Here is a 13,322-nt window from a genome sequence, read left to right as displayed (position 1 = left end):
CTGAGAACCACAGTTAAAGTTTATTTCCCCTCATTTTCCACCCTCAAATGGCCCATACTATTAGAGACAATAATCAACTTACTTAAATTAGCAGGCAGAAATGTCTTTCAGAACCCTGTACATCTATCTGCTTTGAAAACCTCTATGGACTTTTAGACATTTACATACCTTGAGGATTTAAATTTGAATAACTGTAATTATTGTTATTGACTATTTATGCTGTGTGTGTGTGTGTATGTGTGTTAATGATAACACACTCTGGCAATTAGCAACCTAATATATTTACTTTTTTGTTCTTTTAAACAGTTTCCCTAAATAACTCTAAAAATGTCCTTGTTTGGGGAAAAATTTTTTTAAAAACTAAGGATGTCCCTGGATTATATTTATTTCCCCTGCCCCAAACATGGAAGTAGCCACCCTGCAAAGAGCTCTGATTTATTTTTGTGGGGACTAGTATTAGAGACAAAAATTTTGGAGCTATAGATTTTTTTATCAAGATGCCTGTTCAGACACATGTTGTAATGTTTTACATGAATATTCTGGGTAAAATGAAGCAGGGTATATTAATTCCAGAGATGAACTTTTCTTTTTCTTCAAAAGAACCAGAATTACACATTCAAATTCTAATTTAATTCTATTCCTTTTGACCTTGTTCTAATGTGAGAACTAATTTCCTCTTTTTTGCTTTCTTTGATATGTCAAGTTATACATCACCATATCAAGGCATATGTTTATACTGGTGCCTTCTCCCAAACCTAGGAGTAATTATTCATTTATTTATTCACTTATTTCCTTATTTATTATTTTATATCTGACTTAAGCATATCAGAAAATGTAACAAATTTTACAGGTACAGGTGCTCTTTTTCCCTTATGATTGCTTAAATACTAATTGCTTAAAAATAAAAATAAATCTCAACTTACCTCTAAGCTTAAAACAAAATCGACAAACAGAAACCAATTAAATGATCACAACAAATTCCACAGGGTTAAACCAAAACAATGGATATGATGAAATGATCAAATATAAGACTTTGAGATTTTGTAGAAAACAGTCCTTTAAATATCTTAATAGTCATGAGTGTAACTCTTTGACGTTCTAGCTAGTTTACCTGAATATTTCACTCCACTGAAGTCAATTGGGTTAATGTAAATATTTATTTTTTCTTATATTGTAAGAGTCCCACATTTTAAAATGTAATTTAAGAATGGCATAATGTAAACTCACAATAAGAAGAAGAAATAATAATTAGAAAAATCATCTTACTCTTTTCAAATTTGACTAAAAAGTTTTAAGTGGAACAATTTCTGTCTCTCTATATTCCACAAGGTCCAACTCATAAAAGAGAGCATATGTACATGGATATAACTTATTTTGATTAGGAAGTCAGTATGCCTTGCTCTCTGCCTGAGTCTATGTTAAGGCAACGATCAGCTGTCCTCCTCAACTAGGGACACAGCATTTGGAAGTATTTCTCATCTGGTCCTACATCCTATCATCCCTCTTGGAACTCAGCTTTCCCTTTCCTTCTGGAAGTCAACAACAAAATTTCTATTTCTATGGGTTGTGATTGATTTTTATCCAACTTCTGAATGCCTTCTTTTAGCTTGGTTGTGTCTGGACTATCTGTGTAGAATTTGGCCTAAGGACTTGAACACCTTGACTCTGCCACCTGCTCTCCTTACTTTCCCAATGCCAAAAGTCTTCCTATTACATTAAATAATTTTGATATTTTAGAATATATATATATATGTAACTGAACATCTATTGTGTCATTTGAAAAATTTAGGCCTCGACCAAACCTTGGGCTTTCCTCTTCAACTCTCATGAGAGATTAACAGGTTCCCCACTCACTGGGCTAATCAAATTAGAAGCCAAGGAATTGTGCTTGGGCTCCCTTGTCTTGGCTTGGCCCTCTTTCTTTGTCAAATGGGATCAGTGCGGGGGTGGGTATATGTGAGAAGTTGTCAAATTCTGCTGATAGACTGATAAAATTCCTTCAGGAACAGCTTTCAGGTTCTCAGGTCTCCCTCTAAACATCACACTCTTCTTTTCACTGACTTCCAACACCCCTTCTAAAATGAATACTAAATGAATACTAAAGGGAGTGTCATCCTTCTTATTACACTGCTGGGGTAATCTGTGGTATTGCTGACTGAGAGAACAGATGAATGGAGAGAGATAAAACATGGGCACTAGATATGAGGCCCATGAATTGAGTCAGAACTCATTGGAAGTAGGGGAGCTACACAGAGCAGGTCTGATGCAGTAAATCTGTGTGAACCTTTATTCTGGCCCCTTTTATCTGTGGAGTTCCCCATGACACTCTACTCCAAGTATCCTGTCAAGAGGTAAGAGGGAAGCTAAATTCTTGTTACTCCACAACCTTTCTTTTCTCAAGCTTATATCACCATGTGTGAAGACTTTGATAAACTAGACACTTTTGTTGAGGGAATAATGTAAGCCTGTGTAGAGAGACAGGCTTTACTGGAAAACTAAAGGCAGAGACATTGTTCAGAGCCACATGGCCTTGGCTCTGCTTTCTCCTCCAGATGCAAGTTTGATTCAAAACCAGCAAGTGCATTTCTTGTCTTTGCCATTGTTTCCTGGGTGTATATCTCCTTTGACAACCTCAGAGGAAGGATGTGTGTCAGTATCTTTGGCTGCATTCAGAAAGTCTTGCTTCTTGCCTATTAGTACATTATTGCCTTAAAATTGCAAGGAGAATTACAGTACACGCTGAAAGCTAGGTATTCACAGCAAGCTCTTTTAAATAAGTTAGCTAAATATTTTTCTTATTAATATTATTTTCAGATAAGCACATTCTGAGAGGAATACCGGGTGATCCTGATGTAGCCCTCTGTTTTGGAAAAGTTCTGTGCCAGGAACCTTAACACTTCAAGAGTAGAACAATCTATTGTTAAACAAGTCTAATTGTGAGGACGATACTTTACCATACATGTAGCTAAACCTGTCTTCCATGTTTCCTAGCTTCCTAATTTCCATGTTTTCAACTTTTTACCTCCTTTTTACCTCAGGCATTTATTAATATAGTAAAGAGGCCCAGGTTTAAAAGGATTCTCTTGTAAGAGCCACCTTTATTTTTCAAGGAAAAGTCACAGCTAAGACTATGATCCCTTCCATGCTTGGGACCCTGAAAGCAAGAGAAGTGCTGGAGGAGCTGGTCCTTGATGTTCTGGAACTCAGATCTTGGTGACAATATTCAAGTTGTGACAGTTATGTAGTTTTCCCACTTCAAACTCAGCCCTGAGATATAAATTAATCCTCAAAGTTATTGAGGAAACAGTTCTTAGTTGAATTTGAATTATAAATGGCCACAAATGACCCTTTATTATTATTTTTTTCTAAAAACTTAGAGTACAATTCAGAAAATGATCAGCAGTCTCTAATAAAGTATGCTTTGCCTTGGCTAATGAGCTGGAATTGGCTGACACCTCTCACTTAGTCCAATAAATATGGAAGGGAAGGAGCTAGGTCAGAGTTCAAGCCTCTCTTTGAGAGAAGACTAAAGCAAAGGCACCCTGTATTAGTAAGGATACACACTGAGCTGCTGGATAAAGTCCACATATCAGTGGCTTGAACAAGCTGGAGTTTGTTTCTCTCTCAGTTAATAGTCGGAGCAGTTTCAGCATAAGTGTTCCAAGGCTGATACCTCAGGTGTTGGGGATCCAGGCTTATTCTGTCTTGTCGTGATTGAAGATGACTGCTTCAGATTATGTCAGCTTACCTTCATTTCATTCTGAAGGAACAAAACAAGAGAAAGGGGAGAGTATATTTTATTCCTTTTAAGTACACCAATCAAATGTAGCACACATAGATTTCATTAACTTTCCTTTGGGCAAAACCTAGTCAGTTGGCCAAAGATAGCTGCAAGACAGGGGGTAGGAAAAACAAACAAACTAAAAATACAAAGTTTAGTTGGAGTGACACGTGCTCAATTGAAAGTTCCATTGCTTTAGAAGAATGAGAGATGGATATTGGGGTGACAAACACGCTCTTTCACAGACTCTGAAAGTGCCTGAAAGATTTATCCTTAGCAATTTGAAGGAAGAGTAGGTTGTTACGTAGCCTTGTCGCCCAAAGAAATCTTCCTACTTACTCTCATTATATCAGTTCTGATCCCATTCCCATTTTCTGTATGAATTGATAACCATGTCCTGATTTACCCATTGTGTTGATGTCCTCCTAGATTAGCATGGATTTCACTTTCTAAAGTATCTCAGTTTGGCACATAAATGATATGATCACCTTATCAGTGGTCTTTGTGCAATATCCTGCCCTAAATTCCTGCCCTCCTATGCCAGTTTCCAAGCTGTGAAAGAAGTCTAAATTACTCATCTATAGAAAGAAAACCTGGGGCACAAACCCCAACTTCTACCAGAGAACCAGGACCTTTTTTGTCTGTAGGAAACTCCTTTTACAGGGACCAAAATTAGAAGAAGTCCCTGCACACATTAGTAGGTATCATAAAACCTCATTGTTAATTTTTTCTTCAGTTATAAAAGTTGGTAAGTTTTAAGGAGTTAAGTCTTACATTAAACTGTTGATTGTGTTTCTTCTTTCAAGTTACATAGCTGGTGTAGTTCATTTCTTTCTGACATCTACACTCAGTGTTAAACCTGTGAATTGTCACCCATTTGACGTGATATTCTTTAAATTACACCTGACCAAAAGATTCTATATGTACAATTTACAACTGGCAGTTTGTTTCATTATAATCTTGCCATTACTGTAGTACCACCAAAGGCAGTCTTTGAAACACTAAAGGTAGTCTGTTAACTTCATCATCACTGAAAGGTTTTTCTCATATAATGTGGAGAATCAATGTTGAAAAAAAAAGCAATGTTTATAACTGGAAAATTAAAAGGAAAAAGCTTATCCATCTTCCTCCCCTCTCAGTTCTCAGCTTAGCAAAGTGACCAATGAAAAAGTTGTTGCATTTATTTTTTTCCCCTGGGGCTATTGAAGACCCCAAGATAAGGCCTTCAAGATACTTCTGAGAATTAAAAAAGGGAGATAGTCTGGACACAAAATAGATGTTGAGCTATAAACAGGAGGAAGAGATCTTAGAGGCATATCACTGGAGCAAAAAGCACATGGGACATCTTATCCCAGGACGTTAGATGCAGGAACTATGGTCTGAGAGTAAGGGATGGATACAAGACTAAACTGGGATACTGATGATCTGTGAGTAGACAAACAGAATATTAAAACCAGATATTGGGGGGAATTCCCTGGTGGCACAGTGGTTAAGAATCTGCCTGCCAATGCAGGGGGCACGGGTTCGAGCCCTGGTCCGGGAAGATCCCACGTGCCGTGGAGCAACTAAGTTCGTGTGCCACAACTACTGAGCCTGCGTTCTAGAGCTCACAAGCCACAACTACCGAGCCAACGTGCCACAACTACTGAAGCCTGCATGCTTAGAGCCCATGCTCTGCAACAAGAGAAGCCACCACAATGAGAAGCTCATGCACTGCAACAAAAAGTAGCCCCCACTCACCGCAATTACAGAAAGCCAGCGCGCAGCAAGGAAGAGCCAACACAGCCAAATTAATTAATTAATTAATTAATCAAAAAAACCCAGATATTGGGGTCCATGATACACTGGCTACTTTATTCCACCTTTAGAAGAATACATTGAAACTAATTTGGAAAGAATTCTAAGTTCCTGGCAAGCCACGAGTCTCTGGCACACTGTAGTTGATAAAAATTGGCTGGCCTGATGCGTTTTCCAAATGATGGTGTCAATCAGAGGTCAAGCCAAATCCATTGCTATATCATTTTCATTTCCCCTTTTGTCCACTCCTCCTGATTTAGTGCTCTGTCCTCTACCAAGCCACTGCTTTTGTCTTACCTATTGACTCTATAAAAAGGACCTTATCTGAAAGCAATAAATTGCCAAAAGTCTTGAGGATGGTGGGAAACGTCATCCATTCCCCTCACATCATGGTTCAGGAGTCTCACAAAAATGACCTGTTAGTAGTTGAATTTTTCCCCTTTTTATCTGTTTTCTTTGGAAGCCTCCTATTCCTTGTACTCTAAGGCTCTCAGAACTGTGCTGTTGTGCTTATACACACGTGCAATCCTCATCTTGGTCTCCATTGGTGAGTCATTTAATTAGTTTTTTAAAATGCAGCATTTTTAAAATGAACTTCCACTTCAGAGAGCCCTCAGCTTCTAACAACCTCCTATAAGAGAGACCAAATCCCCCAAGGCCTTCCTAATGAGGCCAACAGTCCCTGGTGTTCTCTGCATGCAAATAAGGTAACCTCAGACAAACTTGGCCCATTCAAAAAAATCAAAAAAGAAGCACAAAAGAAGCACAATGCATTAATAAAGACCAGATCCTTCCGGGCTTTGTATCCTCTTTCAAAATCCCAGGGGGATACTTGGCTCATCATCCCATCCTCCTTCACCAACCAAAGGAAGCAGAGCCTCTGCTCAAGAAGAAAAGCTGGTCAGGCAATTTTCTGCTACTGAAAGCTTTCTTTCTTCCATATCTCTGTCCTTCTCTATTCTACTCCTTGTCTCCAACTCTCAGCAACTTCACAAGAATAATGATTTTGAAAATAGATATTATCTTTCTCAAGATTATCCTCAAATAGCCTTTTTAGATGGTAAAAGCTCATTGTTCATAGTTTCATCTACAAGCTTTTGGAAAAGTAAAGGAGAAATGAAGGAAAAGCATATTGTCTCTTTCTTTTTCATCTCAGTGTGTTTAGATACACTGACTATTTTATTATTGGCCTCTTGTGGAATAGAAATTAAACAAATTCATACTAACTTCCTAATTATATTCAGCATGCTCCTTGCCTTTCCCCAGGCTTAAATTTATGTAGGATAAGATTGTCCTTTGAAAAGGAAAAAACAGCTGTGCATACTTGCATATCAGAAATGTCCTTAGATGTGTAGTTTTTCATAGTCATTTTCTCTGATAAGACAGGAGAAGACCACTCTCTGGATTCCAGTGAGAGAGAAGAGAAGGATGGGGGATACATAGACTCCAAGAGACTGTCATTGTATGCTAATTAATTAACCTGACACATGAGAGAAAATTGAGTTGAAAAGCTGCAGAGGTGGAAAAAGAATACTATCTTTGACTTTATATTTACCAAAAAGCCAGGCTTGATAAAGATGATTGACCAGTGTGTCTTGATAGATGTAAAGTATAGCTGAATGTAGCTCAAGAAGTATGGAGCTAGAGGGAGAATTTAAGTGGCAAATCTGAGAAGTCATTTTTGTTATTATGTGAATAACATGTCTGAAAGGAGAAGTCTGGGAAATTAGACTTTGGCATTTCTTCTTTGTTTTGGTGGGTGAGATATGTTAAACCTTAAGATTAATGAGAAAATGAAAACTTGAATGCTGCCCATGATTTTCATGGCCATAACTATCTTCCAGCACCTAAATGCACCTTTAACCCATAAATTCATGCTGTGGATTTGGAAGCAAATTGGTCTGAAAGGCTATTAATATCTTCTAGAGGAAAAATTAGTTAACCTGCTTGATTGCAAACTCTGCACTGCTGTAGCTCTTTGTACTACAAATGTGATTTTTTATTCATCTCAGCTTAATATAAATTGAGATGTTGACAAGTTTTTCCAAGAAAATAAATGAATCACGATAAACCTTTTCCTGTATGAGGATAAATGTGAGGTACATAATCATTATTTGTACTGGATGTTCCTTTAAAAAGCAATTGAGATTGCACATCTCAAGGCTATTTGGATGGCAACTCAGCAGTGTGTCTGGCAACAGAATTTTTCCTCTATGCTTCTCAGCAATATTTTCAGAAGTCAGGAAATGTAATCCTTTGGGTGACAAATACCTGTCTTGCTTTCTCTACTTAGATGTAGTGACCAAACTCTTAATCTTTTGCCATTGTCTGTGTTGCCTGGTTGAGGGTGCCTTAAACTTTTAGTGTGATTTGTTAAATTTAAAAAGTGACATCCTAAAGAATAATGCAGAGAGAGATTTAGGGTAGAAAAAGCTTATACTAAGAATTTAGAGATAGATATAAAATGTTTTAAAATTTCATTCTGATGTGTGTGTACTCATTCCTAGTTATGGTGATTACAGTAAATTATCTGTAGTGAAAATTCTAAAAAGAGGAAAGATAATATGTTTAAGTGATTTTATTACCTTAAACAACAAACTTTTATGATTTTATGGAAAATTTGGAAATTATGGAAAAGTTTTAAAGAAAAGAGAAATGCCATCTGCACTGCCACTATATGCACATATTGAAGTTTCTCTACACAAAGTACATCATGATAAAATTGTATTTATTTATTTTGTTATATAAGGAGTGTTATACAATCTATACATTTGGACAGCAGTTCCAAAATTAGAAACTTTACCAAAACATTAGAAACTCACCAAACCTGACACAGCATCATTCTATACATACTGTTCCTCCTCTGTGCTTGAGTAAGCAAAAGCACCTAGGGACACAACAGTTAGGAAGCAATATTAGATCAGCTATAAACATAACTTTATAGAATATTTTTTAAAAGAAAGAACTACAAATAGAATGGAATCACAATTATTATTCTTCCAGTAGTTCTTAAGTGATTCAGGTTGAACTTTTAACTTCCCTATGTTTTCCTTTCCTCATAAGTTAAATTAGCCATCTGTCTTCCACAAAGATTTTGTGTAAGAATCACCTAAAATTGTAAAGTTTTTTAAGTTGCTAAACACAGAGTGTATTAAGAAATATTATAATGCCTCTATGCCATGTTAATTTTATGTAGATTGAAATTAGTGACGTAGATTTCCTTCTCTTACTTATGTAGCTTTTAGTCTGTTTAGAGCATTGTATTTTATTATTTTATGAAAATAAGGAGATGCACTTGAATTTTTTTAGGTATAGAAAAACAGTAAATGCAATAAGCATTTATGCTTATTATTTATTGTTGCAAAATGCAACAAGGAACCTGTTACGCTTCATAAATACTTGGTAGAACTAACCAGAAGGGCAAACGTTTATAGTTCTATAAAGTCTATGCTTCTCCATTTCAATGGTATCTCCACAGCATATAAGAAAAAACTTATTGGCTTACATCATATAACTATAATATCATAATAACACTTTGCATGTGTATGGCTTCTAGATTAGCAGTGTGACCTTGGACAAAATCTGAAAGATATGTTATAGATCGAAGGGGAAACATTAACTCTACAGAAATGGAAAAAAATCACATCAGTATGATTGAAACATATGCCACTAGTCAGAGAAATCAATGGACATATTGTAAAATTAATTCTAAGGAGGGGGAAAGAAAATATTATAAGAGGAGATTCATGCTGGACAAAGCAGAGAAAAAGTATCAAGCACTAATAGGAAAGGCATAGGTAGAAATAGTCATTTTTTTAAAAGACAGGAAGGAAAAAATTAAAATAACATTATCTCTGCTTTCCTATTTTTATTGTTGTTATATAAGTAAGCAATGGCATCTGATAGAATAACAAAACCAATAATTTATACTTCCCTATTTTTTCCTGTTGTATATCCAACCAAAAATTCTATAAACACATCGTTGCAATATAATCTTATTGTAATATGAAAAAATACATAGTCAAAACTATAGTAAAGGAAAATGCTAAGATATCTTCCAAACCATAATGGGTGCTTATCTCATAAGGTTAAGAAATACTGTGCAGAAAAGACACTGGAATTAGCTTTGGAACCAATATCTTTCCTCTCCTTTTCAGGATCAAGATGTCAGCATTAACTCCAGCATCCTGAAAATCATCAAAAATAAGATGAAAAATGCTAAGCAGGACCAAGACCCTGACTGGGTAAGAAGCACTGTATGCCTTTCAAAAATTTACTCTGCATGAAAACAAAAATAATAGTGTCTCAAAAGCAGCCTTAAGTAGCTGAATTGGTTTAAATTGCTTATATTTCTTTCCTTAAACAAGATATATAATTTTAATCTCTAATATTCTCCCTACTTTTCCCAATATTTTTTTGATATTTGTTTAATATGGTTCCTTTTCTACCAATTGCTTAAATATACACAGATAATATTATAATACAATAACACCTGAGGGTGACCTTGATGGTACTATCATTTTCATGAGCTTTGAGCTCACACCCAGCTTCAAATTTGGTTGACTTTACATTCTCTGAGGCTTTTTATTTCATATGTAAACATAGTGATAATACTTTGCATATTGCTGTATTGAATACATTAGATCATGTAATTGAACATACTTAATATACTGTCAGAACCATACAGGAATAAAAATCAGTTCCATTTGTTCCCTCTTTATTTAAATAGAGACTTTCATATTCAGATTATTTTCCTCCAAATCTCAGTCTAATAGAGCTTCATGTGGGGAAGAGTTATACACCATAAGAATTCCTGTTCTCTGTTGATTACTAGTAACTAGTACTGTTCTCTGTTGATTACTAGTAACTAGTAACTATGTTTGAAGTTGTTAGCAATCTAATCTCCAGATAAGTGAAATGTTACTTGTATATCCAGATTTTCTAGGCACATCTCTTCTATATTTAGTCAGAGCCCAGTCTGTAGACTGGAGGAAAGACAGAGGAGAGGGAAGGAGGGCAGCTAAAAACACCCTCTACAGAATGCAAATATGTCCTCGTTTACATCATTTTCATCCTGTCTGTTATGCATTCTTCTTCGGGCTCTAAAATATGTATCACAGGCCTACATAGTGATCACTGGATTCTAATCTTGAGAGAAAATTAGATGCTCTCACATAATTTGCACCAATGTACATTTGTCCAGCAAAAGAACTACATAAACAAATGAGTGACATTAAATAATTATTTGGTTACTTGGTTAATAAGAGGGAGGAGAAATTCTTTCCTATTAGCTTTTCCAGCTGATTTTAAACAGACTCATTCTTTGTTCCTACAGCTAAATGTCAAAATTTCAAGTCTGCCTTTTCTCAGTAATAAAACATATTTGGAACCCCATAATAGTCAGCTACTCCTTGGAGATATTAACTGTAATAAATAATGATCACTAACATATCAAAACAATATTTAAAAAGTAATAGTTCCAACTATGAATGCCCTAAGTAACACTTTGTATTAATTTTTACCCAATGGGTCTCTAAGAAGCAGTGTCACATATTTCAAGACAGATGAAGTAAATAGCATTTTTATTGAAATTTTTACCTTTTTATTAACTTTATTTTTATTGAAATATAGTTGATTTACAATATTATATTATTTTCAGGTATACAGCATAGTGATTCAATATTTTTACAGATTATATTCCATTTAAAGTTGTTACAAAATAATGGCTATAATTCCCTGTGCTAACAATATATCTTTGTTGCTTATCTATTTCATACATAGCAGTTTATATCTCTTAATCCCATACCCCTAATTTGCCCCTCCTCCCTTCGCTCTGCCATTTGATAACTACCAGTTTGTTTTCTTTATCTGTGAGTCTGTTTCTGTTTTGAATATACATTCATTTGTAATTTTTTAGATTCCACATCTAAGTAATATCATAAAGTATTTTTCTTACTCTGACATATTTCACTAAGCATAATATTCTCTAGGTTCATGCATATTGCTGCAAATGGCAGAATTTTCTTCTTTTTTATGGCTGAGTAATATTTCATTGTATATACCACATCCTTTTCCAATCATCTGTTGATGGGTATTTGGGTTGCTTCCATATCTTGGCTATAATAAATAGCACTGTTATAAAACTGAGGTGCACGTGTCTTTTTGAATTAGTGTTTTTGTTTTTTGCAGATAATATACACAGGAATGGAATTGTGGTCATATGGTGGTTCTATTTTTAATTATTTGAACAACCTCCATACTGTTTTTCACAGTGTCTGCACAAATTTACATTCCCACCAACAGAATATGAGAGTTCCCTTTTATTCCACATTCTCGCCAATGTTTGCTATTTATGTTGTTTTTGATGAAACTGTAATTATTTCAACAAGGGTGAGATAATATCTCATTGGGGTTTTGATTTGTATTTCTCTAATAATTAGTGATGTTGAGCATCTTTTTATGTGCCTGTTAGGTCATCTGTATGTCTTCTTTGGAAAAATGTCTATTCAGGTCTTCTGCTCATTTTTTGACTTGAGTTCTTTGTTTTTATAATATTGAGTTGTATGAGCTGTTTAAATATTTGGATATTACCCCCTTGCTGGGCATATCATTTGCAAGTAGGTTGTCTTCATTTTTGTCAATGATTTTCTTTGCTGTTCAGACACTTTTAAGTTTAATTATGTCCCGTTTGTTTATTTTTACTTTTATTTCCTTTTCTTTATGAGACAGATCCAAAAAAGAAAAAAATGTTACAAATAATAGCAAAGAGTGTTTTGCCTATGTTCTTTTCTAGGAGTTTTATGGTTTCCAGTCTTACATTTAGGTCTTTAATCCATTTTAAGTTTATTCTTGTATATGGTGTGAGGTAATGTTCAAATGTCATTCTTCTACAAGTAACTGTCCAGTTTTTCTAGCACCACTTGTTGAAGAGAATGTTTTTTCTCCCTTATATATTTTTGCCTCCTTTGTCATAGATTAATTGATTGATCATAGGTGTGGGAGTTTATTTCTGGGCTCTCAATTCTCTTCTAATTATCTATGTGTCTGATTTGTGACAGTACCATGCTGTTTTGATTATTGTAGCTTTGTAGTATATTATGAAGTCTGGGAGAGTTTTGTTCTTTTTTTTGTTCCAGCTTTGTTCTTTTTTTTTCCAAGATTTTGTTAGCAATTTAGGGTCTTTGGGGGTTGCATATGAAGTTTAAGGTTATTTGTTCTAGTTCTGTGAAACTCTCTTGGGTGTTTTGATAGGAATTGCATTAAATCTGTAGATAGCTTTGGATAGATTAACAATATTAATCTTCCCAATCAAAGAGCATGAAATATATTTTCATTTTCATTTCTTTGTAATAGCTTTAATTTCCTTCATCAATGTTTTATAGTTTCAGAGTATAGGTCTTTTTACCTCCTTGATGAAAGGTTATTCCTATTTTATTATTTTTATTATTTTATTTTATTCTTTTTATGTGATTTTTAACAGGATTGTTTAAACTTTCTCTTTCTGATAGTTCATTATTAATGTATAGAAACACAACAGATTTTGGTATAGTAATTGTCTATGCAAGTTTGTTGAATTTGCTTTTCAGTTCTAACAGTTTTTGGGTGGAGACTTTATGGTTTTCTATATAAAGTATCAAAATCCCACTAGGAAAGGCAAACATATAATAAGGATCGAAGATCACTTAAATGAGCCAGTGTGTAAATTAAAAGACAAAAAAAAATGTAAAAGCAAAATGTGGGCAGA

This window comes from Eschrichtius robustus, chromosome 11, assembly GCF_028021215.1.
Source record: "Eschrichtius robustus isolate mEscRob2 chromosome 11, mEscRob2.pri, whole genome shotgun sequence".
NCBI lineage: Eukaryota > Metazoa > Chordata > Mammalia > Artiodactyla > Eschrichtiidae > Eschrichtius > Eschrichtius robustus.
The sequence above is the reverse complement of the archived record's forward strand: the minus strand, read 5'-3'. Positions refer to the sequence as shown.